The 17,032-nt window shown below is 36.9% G+C and overlaps 1 protein-coding gene and 1 pseudogene across 2 annotated transcripts in view; both read left to right on the top strand.

Annotated features, from left to right (window-relative positions):
- The window catches only part of MARCHF1 (membrane associated ring-CH-type finger 1), a 1,073,794-nt gene that overhangs the window by 27,522 nt on the left and 1,029,240 nt on the right, over window positions 1-17,032 (top strand). The window lies entirely within an intron of this gene.
- Window positions 14,856-16,031, top strand: LOC122732156 (annotated as a pseudogene).

The raw sequence follows: 17,032 nt of genomic DNA, 5'->3' as shown, positions 1-17,032 counted from the left end.
AAGGAATAGTTTGCCTCTCAGATCTATGGAGAGAAGAATTTATGACCAAATGAGAGAGAGAGAGAATATTATGAAATACAAAATGGATAACTTTGATTACATTAAATTAAAAGCCTTTTGTACAAACAGAAGCAGTGCAGCCAAAATTAGAAGGGAGACAGAAATCTGGGAAGCAATTTTTATAGCCAGTATTTCTTATAAAGGCCTCATTTCTAAAATGTATTGGGAAATAAATCAAATTTATAAGAATCCAAGTCATCCTATGCTCTAAATCACTATTTTTTTTTTTTGCTGGGCAATGGGGGTTAAGTGACTTGCCCAGGGTCACACAGCCAGTACGTCAAGTGTCTGAGGCTGGATTTGAACTCGGGTACTCCTGAATCCAAGGCCAGTGCTTTATCCGCTGCGCCACCTAGTTGCCCCCCCTAAATCACTATTGATTAGAGAAATGCAAATTCAAACAACTATGAGGTACCACCTGACACCTATCAGATTGGCTAATATGACAAAAAAGAAAAATGATAAATGTTGGAGAAGCTGTGGAAAATTGGAACACTAATGCATTGTTGGTAGAGCTGTGAATTGATCCAACCATTCTGGAGAGCAATTTGGAACTATGCCCAAAGGGCTATAAAGCTGTGCATACCCTTTCATTCAGTAATATCACTACTAGGTCTGTATCCCAAAGAAATCATAAAAAAGCGAAAAGGATGCACATGTATAAAAAAATTTATAGCAGCTCTGTGGTAGCAAAACATTGGAAATTGAGGGAATACCAATAAATTGGGGGATGACTGAACAAGTTGTGCTATATGAATGTAATGGAATACTATTGTGCTGTAAGAAACTATGAGGAAGAGGATTTCAGAGAAACCTGGAAGGACTTACATGAACTGATGCTGAGTGAAATGAGCAGAACCAGGAGAACATTGTACACGGTATCAATAACATTGTGTGTTGATCAACTGTGATAGACTTGACGCTTCTCAGCAATTCAGTGTTCCAAGATAGTTCCAAAGGACTCATGATGGAAAATGCTCTCCACATCCAGAAAAAAAAACCTGTGGAATATAGATGCAGATTGAACCACACTATTTCTTTTTTTTTCTTTTTTTTTTTGGTTTTTCCCTTTTCCTCTGATTCTTCTTTTACAACATGACTAATGCAGAAATATGTTTAATGTGATTGTACATATATAACCTGTATCAGATTGCTTGCTGTCTTGCAGAAGGGGAAGGGAGGGGAGGGAAGGAGAAAAATTGTGTCTGAGGCTGGATTTGAACTCAGGTCCTCTTGAATCCAGGGCCATTGCTCTATCCACTGTGCTACCTAACTGCCTTGAAAATCATCTCTACATGTAACTAGAAAATAATAAAATATGTTTATGATTAAAAAAGGAAAAACATGAAGATACTCTGATAAAACACTGAGCAATTTACTTTGGTATTATAAGGATGATTATCAGTAACCTCAAAGCATTCTGATACCACTTTTAACATTTTAGAAGTTAAGAAGAATGCCATCTTTCCTGAGTATGCTTTCATTTTGTGTTATCTTCCCCCTTGTGATTTCTCTGTTTTATTTAATGGTTCATGGAAGTTTTAGCTGGCTTTGCTGGTTTTCAGGTAAATAGTCCAAGTGACATAGAAGCAAGTAAGGAAGGAAATAAGCAAATTTATTAATTCCTTATTATCTACCAGGCATTCTGCTAAGCACTTTCCAAATATCTCATTTTATCCTCACAACAACTCTGGAAGTAGTTGCTATTAGTATCACCATTTCACAGATGAGGAAACTGAGGTAAACCAAGATTAAAGTGACTTACCCAGCATGTCACAAATTGGAAGTATCTGAGGCTGGATTTGAGCTCAAGTCTTCCTGACTCCAGGCCTAGGGGGCTATCCACCACACAACCTAGCTTCCTCTAAAAGTATAATTTATTCTCAAGATGATTCAAAAAAAAGTAATGGTATAGTATATATTTATTTTGTGAAGAAATCCAGAATTTCTATTCAACATTTAAGTGAGTGAGCATTTAAAATTAAAAAAAATATTCTGAAAATAATGTGTACATGAATATGCACATGAATGGGTATTCATGGGGCAAGAGTTTCATAGGCCAATATCCATAATTATGCAAAATATTAAAAATCTAAGTTTTAATTTTGGATTTGGCCCCTCTTACCCAAATAGTCAAAACCCGCAAACAAACATTTCTTTCTTGTTTAACAAACTCATGGCATCCAAGGATAGAAACAAAGGTTTGTAATATACTAAAAACAGTCATAGCAATGTTTTGGTGGGGGAAAAAATGGAAACAGTGAATACCCATCAACTGGGAATGTTTGGGCAAAATGGTGTTTAGGAATATAATAACATATTATTGTAAAATAAGAAATGCCAATTATGAAGAATTCACAGAAATATGAGAAAATTTATATTAATTGATGCAGAGTGAAAATATCAGAGGCTGAAGAACTATTCACATAGATATTACATCAATTAAATAAAAAGATCATGAAAAAGAAGCCAGTCTGTTTGACTGAATAAGCAGTAATGGTCCTGGGATATGAATAACAAAATATTTCTCTCCCCCCCCCACCCCATCAATGGAGAGGCAGGGAATCCATGGGTAAAATGTTGCCTCCTGTCAGATGTGGTCAAGCTATTGGATGTTTTGGATGATTTGATTTGGTTCTTTGTCACAAAAGAGGATTCAGTTCTCTGGTTTGTGAAGAGGGGAGATAAATAGTTCCAGAAATGTCTTTGAAGGAAAAAAAAGAAAAAGCTAAAATGAAATTAATATTTACCCCTCTCCCGCAAAAGTAATTGATTTTGGATGAATAGGATTGTAGCTTCAGTGTATATTGTTGGGAATTGGAATATGCTCAAATGAAAGTTACTATTATGTAGCCATATAACATGATAATTATATATGCTCTTCTTATATTTACTTTCTCTCCTCCCTACCTCCCAATTCTAAACTGTTTTCTTGGAGCACTGCTAATATATAAAGCACATGATTTTGCATGCTTTGAAATGTTGAAACGCATATTTGTGAAAATGTTGAATTGCATTTTTGTTAGACTGATTACTATAGAAACAATCTGGTAATATAGCAATAGAAACAGTGATAGAGAATTGGTTTGAGTGAGGATGACCTACATTCAAATCCTATCTCTGACACATAGTAACTATAACTCTGGGTCAGTCACTTAGCTTTCCCAGATACCAAGACAAAGTTCTAAGACTTTATTTGTAGAACAGGGAGTCCCCTATACCAATCAAGGCACAAGTCTGGGGTGTGTTTGTGTGTGTGTGTGTGTGTGTGTGTGTGTGTATGAGAGAGAGAGAGAGAGAGAGAGAGAGAGAGAGAGAGAGAGAGAGAGAGAGAGAGAGAGAGAGAGAGGGAGGGAGGGAGGGAGAGGAATTCTTAGTTTGAACAAATGAGGACCTCAGATGTTTAATTATGTAAGGCTTCTGTAGATGCATCCAGACTGATAGTTACAGATTTCACAAAGGATGGAATTCCTGCTGTCTGATTGGGGTGGGAAGTAGCAGAATCAGACATACAGCTGTGTTGATTTTCAAGGCAAAAAGAAGGGGGGAAAGCATGACTCAGGAGGCTAAATTTGTATATTCAAAGTAGTTTGGATCCTTAGCCATGGTTTATCATTAACAGTGGGTTCCTGGACAAGCTTAGGGAGCCCTGAATAGAAATTCTTTATAAAAATTGTGTATATTAACAGTTATGTAAAGAACTATCTTAACTAATTCCTAATGTATAATAATGTCTTATTCCATAAAATGAATGGTGGGAATCTGGTCTGAATATGCTTTTTTTTCTTCCTTGATCTTTGAAAATATTTTTTGCCAATTACATGTAAAAACAGTTTTTGACATTTTAAATAAAATTTTAAGTTCCAAATTTTATCCCTCCCTATCTCCCCTCCATCTTTGTGATGGTACACAATCTGATATAGGCTATACATGTGCAATCATGTAAAACATTCCCATATTAGTCATTTTGTACAAAAGGAATCAAAAGAAAGAGAAAAATAATGTGCTTTAGTCTATAATCAGTCATGAGTTCTTTTTCTGGAGGTAGATAGTGTTTTTCATCATGAGCCCTTTGGGGTTGTCTTGGATCATTGTATTGCTGAGAATAGCTAAATCATTCATAGTTGATCCTTGTATAATATTGTTGTTACTGTGTACAATGTTCTCTTGGTTCTATTCACTTCATTTTGCATCAATTCATGTGAGCCTTTCCAGGTTTTTCTAAAACCATGCTGCTTATCATTATAGCACAATAATATTCCATCAAAATCATATATGGGAGCTTGTTTTTCCATTTCACAATCTATGGGCATCAACTTGATTTCCAGTTGTTAGGCACCACAAAAATAGCTGCTGTAAATATTTTTTGTACAAGTAGGCCCTTACCCCCCCCCAAATTTTTAATTTCTTTGAGATACAGATCTAGCTGTGGTATTGCTGAATCAACTTCTGAACACCCCTCCCCCCTTTACCTTTTTATATTTCTCTTGATTCTTCTATTTGGAGATCACATTTTCTGTTCAGTTCTGGTCTTTTCATCAGGAAACCTTGGTAGTCCCCTATTTCATTGAATGTCCATCTTTGCCCTTGAAAGAGAATTATCAATTTGGCTGTGTACTTGATTGGTTTTTTTTTTTTTTTTTTTTTTTTTTTTTGTGAAGCAATTGGAGTTAGGTGATTTGCCTAGGGTCACATAGCTAGTAAGTGTTAAGTGTCTGAGGCCAGATTTGAACTCAGGTCCTCCTGAATCCAGGGTTGGTGCTCTATCCACTGTGCCACCTAGCTACCCCCTGGGTGGTAGATTCTTGATTGTAATCCAAGCTCCTTTGCCTTCTGAAATATCATATTCCAAGCCTTGTGATCCTTTTATGTTGAAGCTGCTAAGTCCTGTTTAATCCTGACTGTGGATCCGTGATATTTAAATATTTTCTTTCTGGCTGCTTGGAGTATTTTCTCCTTCACCTGATAATGCTGAAATTTGGTTACAATATTCCTTGGAGTTTTCCTTTTGGGGTCTCTTTCAGGAGGTGATCAGTTGATTCTTTCAATGATGATTTTATCCTCTGATTCTACAATTTCAATGTAGTTCTCCTTGATAATTTCCTGGAATATGGTGTCTAGACTCTTTGCTTGATCATCACTTTCAGGTAGTCCAATAATTCTTAGATTATCTCTCCTGGATCTATTTTCCAGGTCAGTTGTTTTTCCAATGAGGTATTTCCCATTTTCTTTTATTTTTTCAGTCTTTTGATTCTGCTTGACAAATTCTCTGTGTCTCATGGAGTCATTATCTTCCATCTGCCCAATTTTCATTTTTAAGGCATTATTTTCCTCAGTAAGCTTTTGCATCTCCTTTTCTGTTTAGCCATTTTTTTCTCCCATGTGGCCAAATGTATTTTTTAAGGAATTGGGTTTTTTAGTTATTTTTTGTGTTTCTTTTTCCAGCATAACTCTCATTTCTCTCATTTCTTTTCCCACTTTTTTCTTCTGCTTCTCTCATTTGATTTTTAAAAGCCTTTTTGAGCTCTTCCAAGAAGGCTTTTTGGTCTTGGGACAAGATCATCTTCCCACTTGAGTCTTCACTTGTAGGCATTTTGACAAGCTTATCTGAGTTTGTGTTTTGATTTTCCCTTTCACCATAGAAGCTGTCAATGGTAAGGGTCCTTTTTTGTTTCTTATATTGTGCCCTACCTTTAAACTTATAAAGTTGAAGTCTGCTCCTGGGGCACAGGGGTCACTATTGCAAGCTGCTTACCACTCTCAGCTCATCCAAGTGAGACAGACCTTTCCTGACATCTTCTAAATTATCTCAAGTAAGAATATTGTGTCTCTCTCTTTTTGTAGGTTCCGTAGTTCCAGAATCTACTTAGAGACTTGATTTAATGTTGTTTTTGAGGGAAACATGGGAGAGCTCAGGCTACTTCCTTGCTTCTCTTCACCATCTTGGCTCCCTGAATACACTTTTTTTTTCCATAAATGTATTTTATTATTTTCCAGTTGCATGTAGAGAGAGTTTGCAACATAATTTTTTATAAGATTTCTAGTTTCAAATTTTTCTTCTTCCCTCCCCTCCCTCTTCCCTCCCCAAGACAGCAATTTGATATAGGTTATATATGTACAATCACATTAAATGTATTTCTGCATTACTCATGCTGTGAAAGAAGAATCAGAGCAAAAAGGAAAAAACTAATAAAAGAAAAACAAAAAAAATAGAAATAGTATGATTCAATCTGCATTTAGATTCCATAGTTCTTTTTTTCTGGATTTGGAGAGCATTTTCCATCATGATTCCTTTGGAACTATCCTGGACCATTGTATTGCTGAGAAGAGTCAAGTCTATCACAGTTGATCAACACATAATGTTGTTGATACTATGTACAATGTTCTCCTGGTTCTTCTCATCTCAGTCAGCATCAGTTCATGTAATTCCTTCCAGGTTTCTCTGAAATCTGCCTGCTCATTGTTTCTTACAGCACAATATTATTCCATTACTTTCATATACCACAACTTGTTTAGCCATTCCCCAGTTGATGGGCATCTCCTCAATTTCCAATTCCCTGCCACCACAAAAAGAGCAACTATAAATATTTTTGTACATGTGGGTCCTTTTCCCTTTTTTTAATGATCTCTTTGGGGAAAAGACATAATAGTGGTATTGCTGGGTCAAAGGGTATGCAAAGCTTTATAGCCCTTAGACATAGTTTCAAATTGCTCTCCAGAATGGTTGGATCACTTCATAGCTCCACCGATAATTATGCCTGAATACACTTTTAAAGAAATTATCTACATCATGGAAATTATCTCCTATAGGAATTTATACCTAGTTCATCCTCAGGAATAAGTTGGTCACAACAATGAAGTCATTTCATCTCCTAGCATAGGGTGCCACTAGTGACAGAGAGTTAAAGAATAGAGTGCACAGAATTTGGATCATAGGATTAAAAGCTAGAAGGAATGTAAGCAACCATCTTATCCAATGCTCTCATTTTTACATTTGAAGAAAATGACACCCAAAGGGATTAAGAACTTTCTATTTAGTAAAGGACTTGGCACTTTTTGTAAGTGTTTAATAAATACTCACTGACTATCTCTCTGCTGATAACTTACCTGTGTATCTAAGTTGGGGGGAAGGAAGGTATAATGATTCCCATTGTGGTGCTCTTCACACTATGCCATCTGGCTTATATGAGTTCTGGCATCCATTTATTTTCCATTGCTTGGTTTATTATTTCAGTTCTATGAAACCTGTCTTATTTTCTCACTTTGGTATGCTTTCTGTGATTTTTCTTATATTCCATTAACAGAATAATTTAATAAAAGAGGTGTCAAAGTAGTAAAGTAAAACAATCGAAAATAGTTATGTGATAAAATCATCATATTTGTTGAATAAGACATTGACAAAAAGAAAGAAAGATGGCTGGTTATGAGAGGAGAATAGTGAGGGGAAAATGGAAAAGGAAAAGGAAGCATTTTTAAATGCTCTGAATTGAATGTTGAATAAAGAGATTGAAAGGAATAAAAGAATCAACTGAAAAAGAGGTGAGAGAGGAGAACAATGGAACTAAAATACAAAGGAGATTAAAGAGGGGTTGGGAGGGGGAAAAGAAGAACCAGAAGAAGAATAGATAAACATGGGTATGGAACAGCAAAATGAAGAAAACCAAAGAGAGAACTTTGAAAGATTGACAGTGGAAAGAATTAGCTGTGGATAACATAGGGCAAACTGTTGAAAAGCAAGGACAAGATGAGAGAGAAAGGTAACTGAAGCATGGCAACACTGAAGACAAAAGAAACAGTGTGATAAAGCTTTAAAAACTAGATTTCCGCCCAAAGACTGTATCAAATGAAAAGATTGAGCTTGTAGGAGGCTCATTTAAAAATTAATTTATAATACAATTATGGAAATGCTTTCATTTAGCTTTTTTCTATGCATGGTAATTTTAGAATGTCAATGTCAACATGTTTCACTTGTGATTATCTGTTGTGCATGGGTGTGCTAATGAGATATAGATTGCAGACACCATTTAAAAAATACACTCTATTGATTTGTATTTCCATGTGAGTCAAGTGTTACATAGTGAATAGAGACTTCTGTGACATCTGGATTTTGTGACCCTGACCAAGTAATTAAAATTCTCTGCACTTTTGACAACTCTGGAAGACACTGAGTTTCAGAGAATGAGGTGAACTGTATTGTAGAGGAGTTTTTTTCATCCTAGAATTCCTTGTGATCCCAAAGTAGTGCAATGAACATGATGATGGAATTGAAATCAGGAAGGTCCTACATTCAAATATATCCTCAGACCCTTAGTTGTATGACCCTAAACAAGCCAATTAACTTGTCTGCTGACATTTCCTCAGTTGTTGTTGTTTGTCCTTCATTCTCAAAGAGGACCATGACATCAAAGTGATGTCATGACTTTCACTGTATTGAATTTAAGTGATGCAGGGCTATGGAAAGTCACCAACCTTACTCTCTCTTCCACAGCCATCTGAGTCCAGTGGCAAGATGTATTATCAGCATGACTGGAGATGGCCCTGGATGTTTAAGGCAATTGGGGCTAAGTGACTTGCTCAAAGTTACATAGCTATTAAGTGTCTGAGGTGAGATTTGAACTCAGGTCCTCCCAAATTCAGGACCAGTGCCTTATCCACCTCACCACCTAGATGCCCTTCCTCAATTGTAAAATGGAGATAATAATGACATATACCTCCTAGTGTTATTTGGAGCATCAAATGAGATAATATATGTTTGCCACATGGTAGATACTTAATAAATACTTGCATCACCAATAACAATAAGAACAACAAATATCATTACAATAACTAGCATTTATATAACCCTTTTAGGTTTGCTAAGCAGCTTAACAAATATCACATTTTATGAGGCTGGGTTTGAATTAAAATTTTTCTGACTTCAGACCCACCACCCTATCCCTTTTACTGCCTAGCAGCCTACTCATACCAGTGAATCAGTTCCTATCCTTAGCCCTAAATTCATATACAAACACAAGGAAAATGTATTAAAATATATGTGGATAATTTCTTAGAAAGCATTTTTCAGACCAGATTCACATTATTCAGTTTATGGAATAAGACTTGTACACATTTGTTGAGGAATGCCAAAGTCTATAATTAGGTAACCAAATAATTTAAGCTAAAACCCACGTATTCCATAAGTGAAAATTTGAAAGGTAGACTGGCATGGTTTTAAGATAGTTGGCCTTGGAGTAAGAAAAATTTTGGATTTTCCCAATCATAGCTGCAGGGTTTCTGAGTTTCTGCTGTGGATGCCTGGGAAGCAGTTGGTTATATTTGTCAAGAGGGTACACAATCCAGCTCAGAACAGGTGAGGTTGGGAACTTTCACAAGGGAGGGACGAAAAAGATTGGGAAATGTTGGGGGATAAGGGAAGATGTGACTTTGACTGGAGATTTTGAGGAGGATGGGATGCAGCCCATCTTCCCACTCTTTTATATGTTTATCATTTACACACTCATTCACATCAGGGCTGGCCCCCACTTTGGAGACCATTGATATAAAATATAATCCTGTTGAGGGTCTAGAACAATGATTCAAACTCAAAGGGAAAGGAGGGGGAGGCCCTGCTTGGGGGTGGCGTATTTACTTAGACCATATATATAGAAGAACACATTATCTGTGTTGCATTGTATTTTATTTAGTTTGTTAAATATTCCCCAATTACATTTTTTGGTGGGATAATGGGGGTTAAGTGACTTGCCCAGGGTTACACAGCTAGTAAGTGTCAAGTGTCTGAGGCCAGATTTGAACTCAGTTTCTCCTGAATCCAGGACGAGTCCTTTATCCACTGCACCACCTAGCTTTACAATGCCCCCCCCCCCCCCCCCCCCCCCCCCCGCCAATGACATTTTTAATCTTGTTTCTCTGCACTGGGATAACCTGGATCACAGAATCTGACACTTCTGAGCTAGAAGACCAATTCATTCTTTGTTCTCCAATTCACTGCAGACCCCAAGTCTTCTTTTTGACCTTAACTACTATCCTTACATTTCTGGGTTGTGTACAGGGTATTCAGGGAGAACTAGAACTTCTGGTATGAGGACTTGCTGAGCTCTTTTTAGGGCTACTCATCCACCTTTGGTATCCAGCTTTTACCCAACTCCCACCTGTGGTTCCAAGAAGCTGTAGCATGCCCAGAAGCCACACTGTGGTAAAACTGTCTTGGCAGATAGGCTAAACCATGTTGAGGGTAACCAACTAGCTTCAAACCAGCGCTATTAGGGGAATATCAACCCCAGGCATGTGAAGACTTCCCTAGGCAGAATGATCTGAAGCAGGCATTGTAGAGTGCTTAGAGTTTGGTCAGATATCAAAGATGCTAAGGTAATCCACTGCATCCTTTGCCATTGCCAATAGTTTTGACTTTTGTCCTGCCACTAGACTGCCATGGTTCTGAAAGAGAGAGTGAGGCGGATGACTTTCTGCAATTCTGCCTCACTTAAATCCAATTCATGCACAAGTCAAGACATCATCACCCTGTGAAATCATTGGTCCTCTTCAAAAATGAAGGGCAAAACCCAACCATTAGGGACTTCAGTTGACATTTTCATGCCCCTTCAAATACCCCTGATTCCAAGTTATCTTTCTTAAATCCCCTGATCTTTTTTTCATCCCACTGCAGCCCCATTTGGGAATGATCATACCTTTGGTGACATAATCTCCCACAACTGTTTTAACTCTGACTTCTCTCTCACTGGTCTAAATCTTCTATCCTTCAATCTTTCTGTGTGCCTGGCTCCTCCTAACCTTATTTTTCATCCTCAATGTAACATACAGTCACCCCTTGCCTTTACTTCCCTCTTGTGCTTCCTCTTCTTAGTTCTATACTTTAAAACACCTCCATAAGATCCCTCGCCTTCTCCTTTGCTTAAAAATGAAAGAATGAGATGGCCTTTCTCTATGTCAAAGCAAACCTCTTTACTTGGATTCTCAGTCCCTTCTCATTTTATCTTCTCCTGGAGCTGATTTCATTAGTCTGTTTTCTCTTGCTAATTTCCAGTTTCCTCTTACCAAGTCACATCTTCCATTTTGGTTACAAACATACTCAGTAAAAATCATTGTGTGAAATATCCTTAACAGATGCTATTAGAAGGTGGCCATCTTCATCAGACCTGGAGATAGAGTCCTGGTTATGTTCAAAGCAAACAATGTATCTTCATCTCAGGAACTGTCAGATGAGATGTATTTGGGGCAGGTGTAGGCTTATAAGTACCTGTGACTGATCAGGAAGACACCAGGCAGTCTTTATGTCTGGTGATGAATGGCAGACTTTTTCTTTTCCTTCATTTAGTCTTGCAGTAAGAATTGATTTCAGTTCCTTCTTATGCACATTCACATCCTTTTGTAGAACTGGTTTCTATGTTACACTTTCTTAGACTCTTTTCTCTAGTATATAGGTTAGAGGCAACTCCTGCTTGGATTACCAAGTGTTTTAAGCACTTCTCTCCCTGCTCTTTTTCAGTCTATGTGATTGTGTATCTGGTTCACTGCTGGGGAAGTCTGGCTTCTCAGCAGTGGAGGTAGGTTCCATAATTTTCAAATTTACTGGCTTATTACTCCTTACCCCAGAGGCTCCAGAGACAATTATACTTGCGCATCTAGTTTAGGGTTTCCCAGAAAGAAGGAAAGCGAAATAGGTACCCTATATGTATTGTGTATAGGACATGTCCTATATATGTTACCATTGTAACAAGTCCTTGTAAACAGGAGATAATCATAGCTTGTATTAACAGAGTGATTTAAACAGATTTCAGTATTTTCACTTATTGATTCATCATAAGGGGGAGACTAATATTTTAAGCCTTATATAATAGTTGCGCAACACTGATAAGTAGGCATTTCACAGGTCACCTCAGAACTGGGCATTGCTCAATCCCGGAGCCAAGATGCATTTTCTTTGTTGTGGGCACTTGCTTGTGTCTCCTTTGTTATTAATCCACTATTGCTGTTGCCTTTTCAACCACAAGAATATTGATTTCTCTCTTGGACACTGCAGTTGTAGCCCTATTCGTCTTCTAGGATATCATGACTTTCTGAAACTCAAAGTTAACTGGACTCATCCATTTTAATGATGATGCTCAGCCACCTAATTGGGGAAGAAAACAACTAAAATTGAGGTCCTCTTACCTTAGCTCTCTTTTTCTCCCAAACCTATACTTTAAATTAGGGACATTAGACATGGAGCCCACAATACCCCAGAGTGAGCCAACCAGATTAAATATAATTGGGTAATAATTAAATAAAAATACAATAGAATATGCAGCTTTCTAAGTCAACGTCCTTCAGCATTGATCCTTATGTACAGTTTAGTGACCCCCATTTCTATTTATTTGACACAATTGTTTTATATCATCTGCATATCACTCTCTACCCTCTTCCCCCTGTCTCTCCTTTGATCCAGTCTTAGAGATGAGGTAGCCCTCCTGTATGTCAACACAAATCCTCTCTACTTCTTTTCTTGTTCCAATCTCATCCTATCTTTTCTCAGAGTGTTTTTTAATCATCTAGCCTTTCTCCTTAATTTTCAATTTTTCCTTATCTAGTAGCACCTTTTCTTTTGCTTAAAACATACTTAGTTAAAAATAATTGTGTACAAATTACTAATATGGAAATGTTTTGCATGATTGCACATGTATAACCTATATTCAATTGTTTACTATCTAAGATAGGGGGAAAGGGAGGGAAGAAAGAAGAAATAGAATTTGGAACTCAAAACTTTAAAAATATATTTAAAAAATTGTTTTAGCATGTAATTGGGGAAAATAAAATATCATTAAAATAATTGTGTACAAAGACATAGGCTTCCCTTGTTAGGACATGGGCCATTGGCTGTTTGGGGCCATAGGGTACCTACTATACCCTTTAATCCTACTCCCTGCTCCCATCCCCCCCAATACACACAACTTTCTGGGCATGATTTAGAATTGTCTTTATGCTTTGAAGTTAGAAACCAAGTACAACTATTTAGGGGCAATTAGCCCCTTTAATATATGCCAGTGTTCTAGCTCAGAAAGCAATAATGGAGACTCAACCAAAGGATGAATCATACATGACTTGAATTTCTCATGGACTTCCAACTCAGGATTAAGGGCTTTTGGGAGATAACATCATCACCATTGTAACAAGTGATCTCAACTAGCTGTTGCTGCTCTTGTGGACCCTTAAAGGGCTAGTCAACAAATTGGGGGATGGGCTAATTTGATCCTTGCTTTTGACTGAAAAAGTGCTATTTCTCAGTTAGATTTCCTACTGCTTACCTAGGCATCCAGTATCCTGGGCCCCAGGGGATAGCACTGTGGGGACTTGGGCTTTAATGCCTTTAAATCTTTTCTCTCCACTATTAAATGATTCAGTCTTTGTGATGAAGGTGCCAGACAGTTCCTTTCCCCAAATTTTCAAAGAGCTTGGTCTTTTGGGTCAAATACATCAGCAGCCATCTCAAGTGATTTACTTTGGGACCCAAATAAGTGAGCATATTGCATCATCAGGAAAAAAGGCCCTTTAGAACATTACCTTACTGAGAAATAATTTTCTAGGGATAATTGTCAGTACCATGAGACAGTTGAAGGAGGATTATAGCCTGAATGGATAAATTATATTATAACAAGAAACTGTAAGTGAAGAGTTAGCACAAAATGTCATAGGGAAATATATGATAGTTCTTTCTCCAAAAAGGCCAAGGCCTTTGATTAGGTTCATCTTCTCTTCATGGGGTGGGATTAGAATTCCTGAGAACAACAACAGTAATGATGATGATGATGACAATAATAATAATGACTATAATGATGATAATTTTTAAACAGTAGCTAACATTTATATAGATTTTTAAAGTCTGAAAAGCATTTTATATATATTATCTCATTTAATCCTAACAATATCCACAGGAGGTAGGTGCTATTATTATCCCCATCTTGCAGATGAGGAAACTAAGGCAACAAGAGACTAAATTACTTGTCCACAGTCTCAAAACAGGTAAAAACTATCTATAAGCTAGAGAAAATGGAAGACATAAGTGTAGTATGCTATTATCTTTAATAAACATAAGTCACATTAAATGATGTTGGATTAAATGCCAAATCCTGGAACAAAATAAAATATGTTAAGACATATTGACAATGGAAGATGATTATAAAATCTAAACCACCACCACCACCAAGAAAACAAAATTGCCTATAAAAGATAAAAATGAAGGTAAATTATCTTTGGGAGATTAAGTAAAAGCAGATTAAACAGAATCTTGTCATGAGTAGAAGGTCTAAATAAGCCCAGTTGCTTATTATTGGAGGTTATTATTATCTAGAAGTTTTAAGGTTTAAGAATATCTGGGCAAAAGAATTTAGAAGCTTTTTGTTTAAATTTCTCAAAAGGAAAATTTAACATCAACTCATAATAGTACATGAGATGCATAAGACCTTTTTAAAGGGCCTTTATGTAATATTTCTACATAATCTTAAGTATTCAGAGGACAGTAATTTGCACTGAAATGCAAATACATTTTTATAAGATAAGCCCTTTTGAAAAGCAAGTTAGCTGCTCCAGTGGGAGATGTGGCTCCAGAATTTATCTTTAGGACTCTATCTTTAGGACTCACTCAATCTAATCTCACAAATAGGCAAAGTATAGATACTGAGGAATTGAATGAAAAATAAATCAGACTGTCAATATCTCAACAACAATAGCTTACATATTACTTAATACAGAAGCAGTCCTTCTTTCTCTACAGTGGTCACTATGACTCCTGATGCTCAGCAACCATGTTGAAAGGACCTGCTGTTGGCATTGATCTTGACACCATTAATTCATGTGTGAGAGTCTTCCAACATGAAAAAGTGAAGATTATTGCTAATGACCAAAGAAATGGGACTGTCCAAAGCTATATTACCTTCACTAACACAGAATGTTTGATCAATGATATTAGAAATTGATTTTCTATGAACACCACTAATACAGTCTTTGATGCTAAAAATCTGATTGGCCATAGATTTGATGATAGAGTTGTACAGTCAGACATGATGAATTGTCCTTTCATGGTTTTAAATGACACAGACATGCATAAGGTCTAAGTTGAGTACCGAGGAGAGAACAAAATATTCTTTCCAGAAAAAAAGTATCTTCTATGGTCTTAACCATGAAGAATGCAATAGCCAGGGCTAACCTTGAGAAGATTGTTACAAATGCTGTCATCACACTGCCAGCCTATTTTAACGATTCCCAGCATTTGACCACCAAAGATGTTGGAAATGTCACTGGTCTTAATATGCTGTGAATCATCAGTGAGTCAATTGCTGCTGCTATTGCTTATGGTTTAGATAAAAAGGTTGGTGCTGAGAGAAATGCATTGATTGTTGATCTTGGAGTTGCCATTTTCAATGTCTCCATTCTTAGCACTGAAGAGGGAATTTTTGAAATCATGTCCAGAGCTGAGCATATGCACTTGGGTGAGGAGGACATGGTCAACCATTTCATTGCTGAGTTCAAGTGAAAGCATAAGAAGGATATCATTTTGAACAAGAGGGCTGTGTGCCCTCTTGTGTACTGCTTGTGAACATGCAAAGTACATTCCCTCTTCCAGTACTTAGACCAGTATTGAGATTGACTCTCTATGAAGGTTTTGACTTCTCTACCTCTATCATCTGTGCCTATTTTGAAGAGTTGAGTGCTGACCTTTTCCATGGCACATTGGACCCTGTGTAAATGACTTGAAGGGATGCCAAACTAGATAAATCAGATTCATGACAAAGTCTTGGTACATGATTCTACTCAGATTCCCCCAAATCTAGAAACTTCTTCAGAAATTCTTCACTGGCGAGGAGCTGTTGTCTATGTGTGGTGCAGCCATCTTGTCCAGAGATAAATCTGAGAATGCCCAAGATTTGTTGCTGTTGAATGTCACTCCTCTTTCTCTTGGTATTAAAATGGCTGGTGGATAAAATCTGCTTGCCAAATTTGGGTTCACAGGAATCCTCCTGACCTAGTGGTGTTCCTCAGATTGAAGTAACATTTTTTATTGATGCAAATGGTATCCTCAATGTATTTGCTGTGGATACGAGTACAGGCAAGGGGAATAAGATCAATTTTACCAATTACAAAGGTTGTCTGAGCATATGGTCCAGGAGGCTGAGAAATAAAGGTCAAAGTTGAGAAGCAGAGAGACAAGATGTCTTCCAAGAACTCTCCTGAATCTTATGCTTTCATCATGAAGGCTGCAGTAAAGGATGAGAAACTCCATGATGGTGATGAAGCCAAATGAAAGACCTTTGACAAATATAATGAAATAATCAACTGCCAATAAAAGAAGCAGATAAATCAGAAGAAAAAGCATTTCACGCAACTTTTCAAAAGTTGAAAGACTCCAATTTGTAGCTAAGGCAGTGACAGTTTATAAGTAACATTTGAGATAAGGCATAAATCTGGACATTCTGAATATTTAAAAGTATGCAGAGGGAGAGAAGTGACCAACCTTGCATTTTATCAGTACTGCAAAGAATGGAAATGTGATTCTTGTCTCGGAGAATAAAATCTATTTAAAATTGACATAAAATAACAATATCTCACATTTATTTAGACTTTATGATTTCCAAAGCACTTTCCTCACAAACAACCCTGTTATGTAGGTAATATGAAGACTATGAGCTACATTTTGCAGGAGATAAAACTGAGGCTCAAAGAGATTAATTGATTTACCCTAGGCCACAGAACTGTTAAATGTTAAAGCTGGAATTCAAACCCTGGTACACCTGACAACAAGACCAGTGCTCTTTTCATTAAAATGTGAATTAGGTAATGCATGCAATGTTAAGCAGCAAATAACTAGACCATTTCTTATGTTTTTCTTCATTTTTAGGGAATCTGGTATAGCTAACACTTTCAAATAGTAAAGCCATTATTTAACTCTCTATAATTAGCTTATAGAATAAATAGAATTGTGGTT

This window comes from Dromiciops gliroides, chromosome 6 (genome assembly GCF_019393635.1).
Source record: "Dromiciops gliroides isolate mDroGli1 chromosome 6, mDroGli1.pri, whole genome shotgun sequence".
NCBI lineage: Eukaryota > Metazoa > Chordata > Mammalia > Microbiotheria > Microbiotheriidae > Dromiciops > Dromiciops gliroides.
Note: the sequence above shows the minus strand (reverse complement) of the source record. Positions and strands in the feature narration are given on the sequence as shown.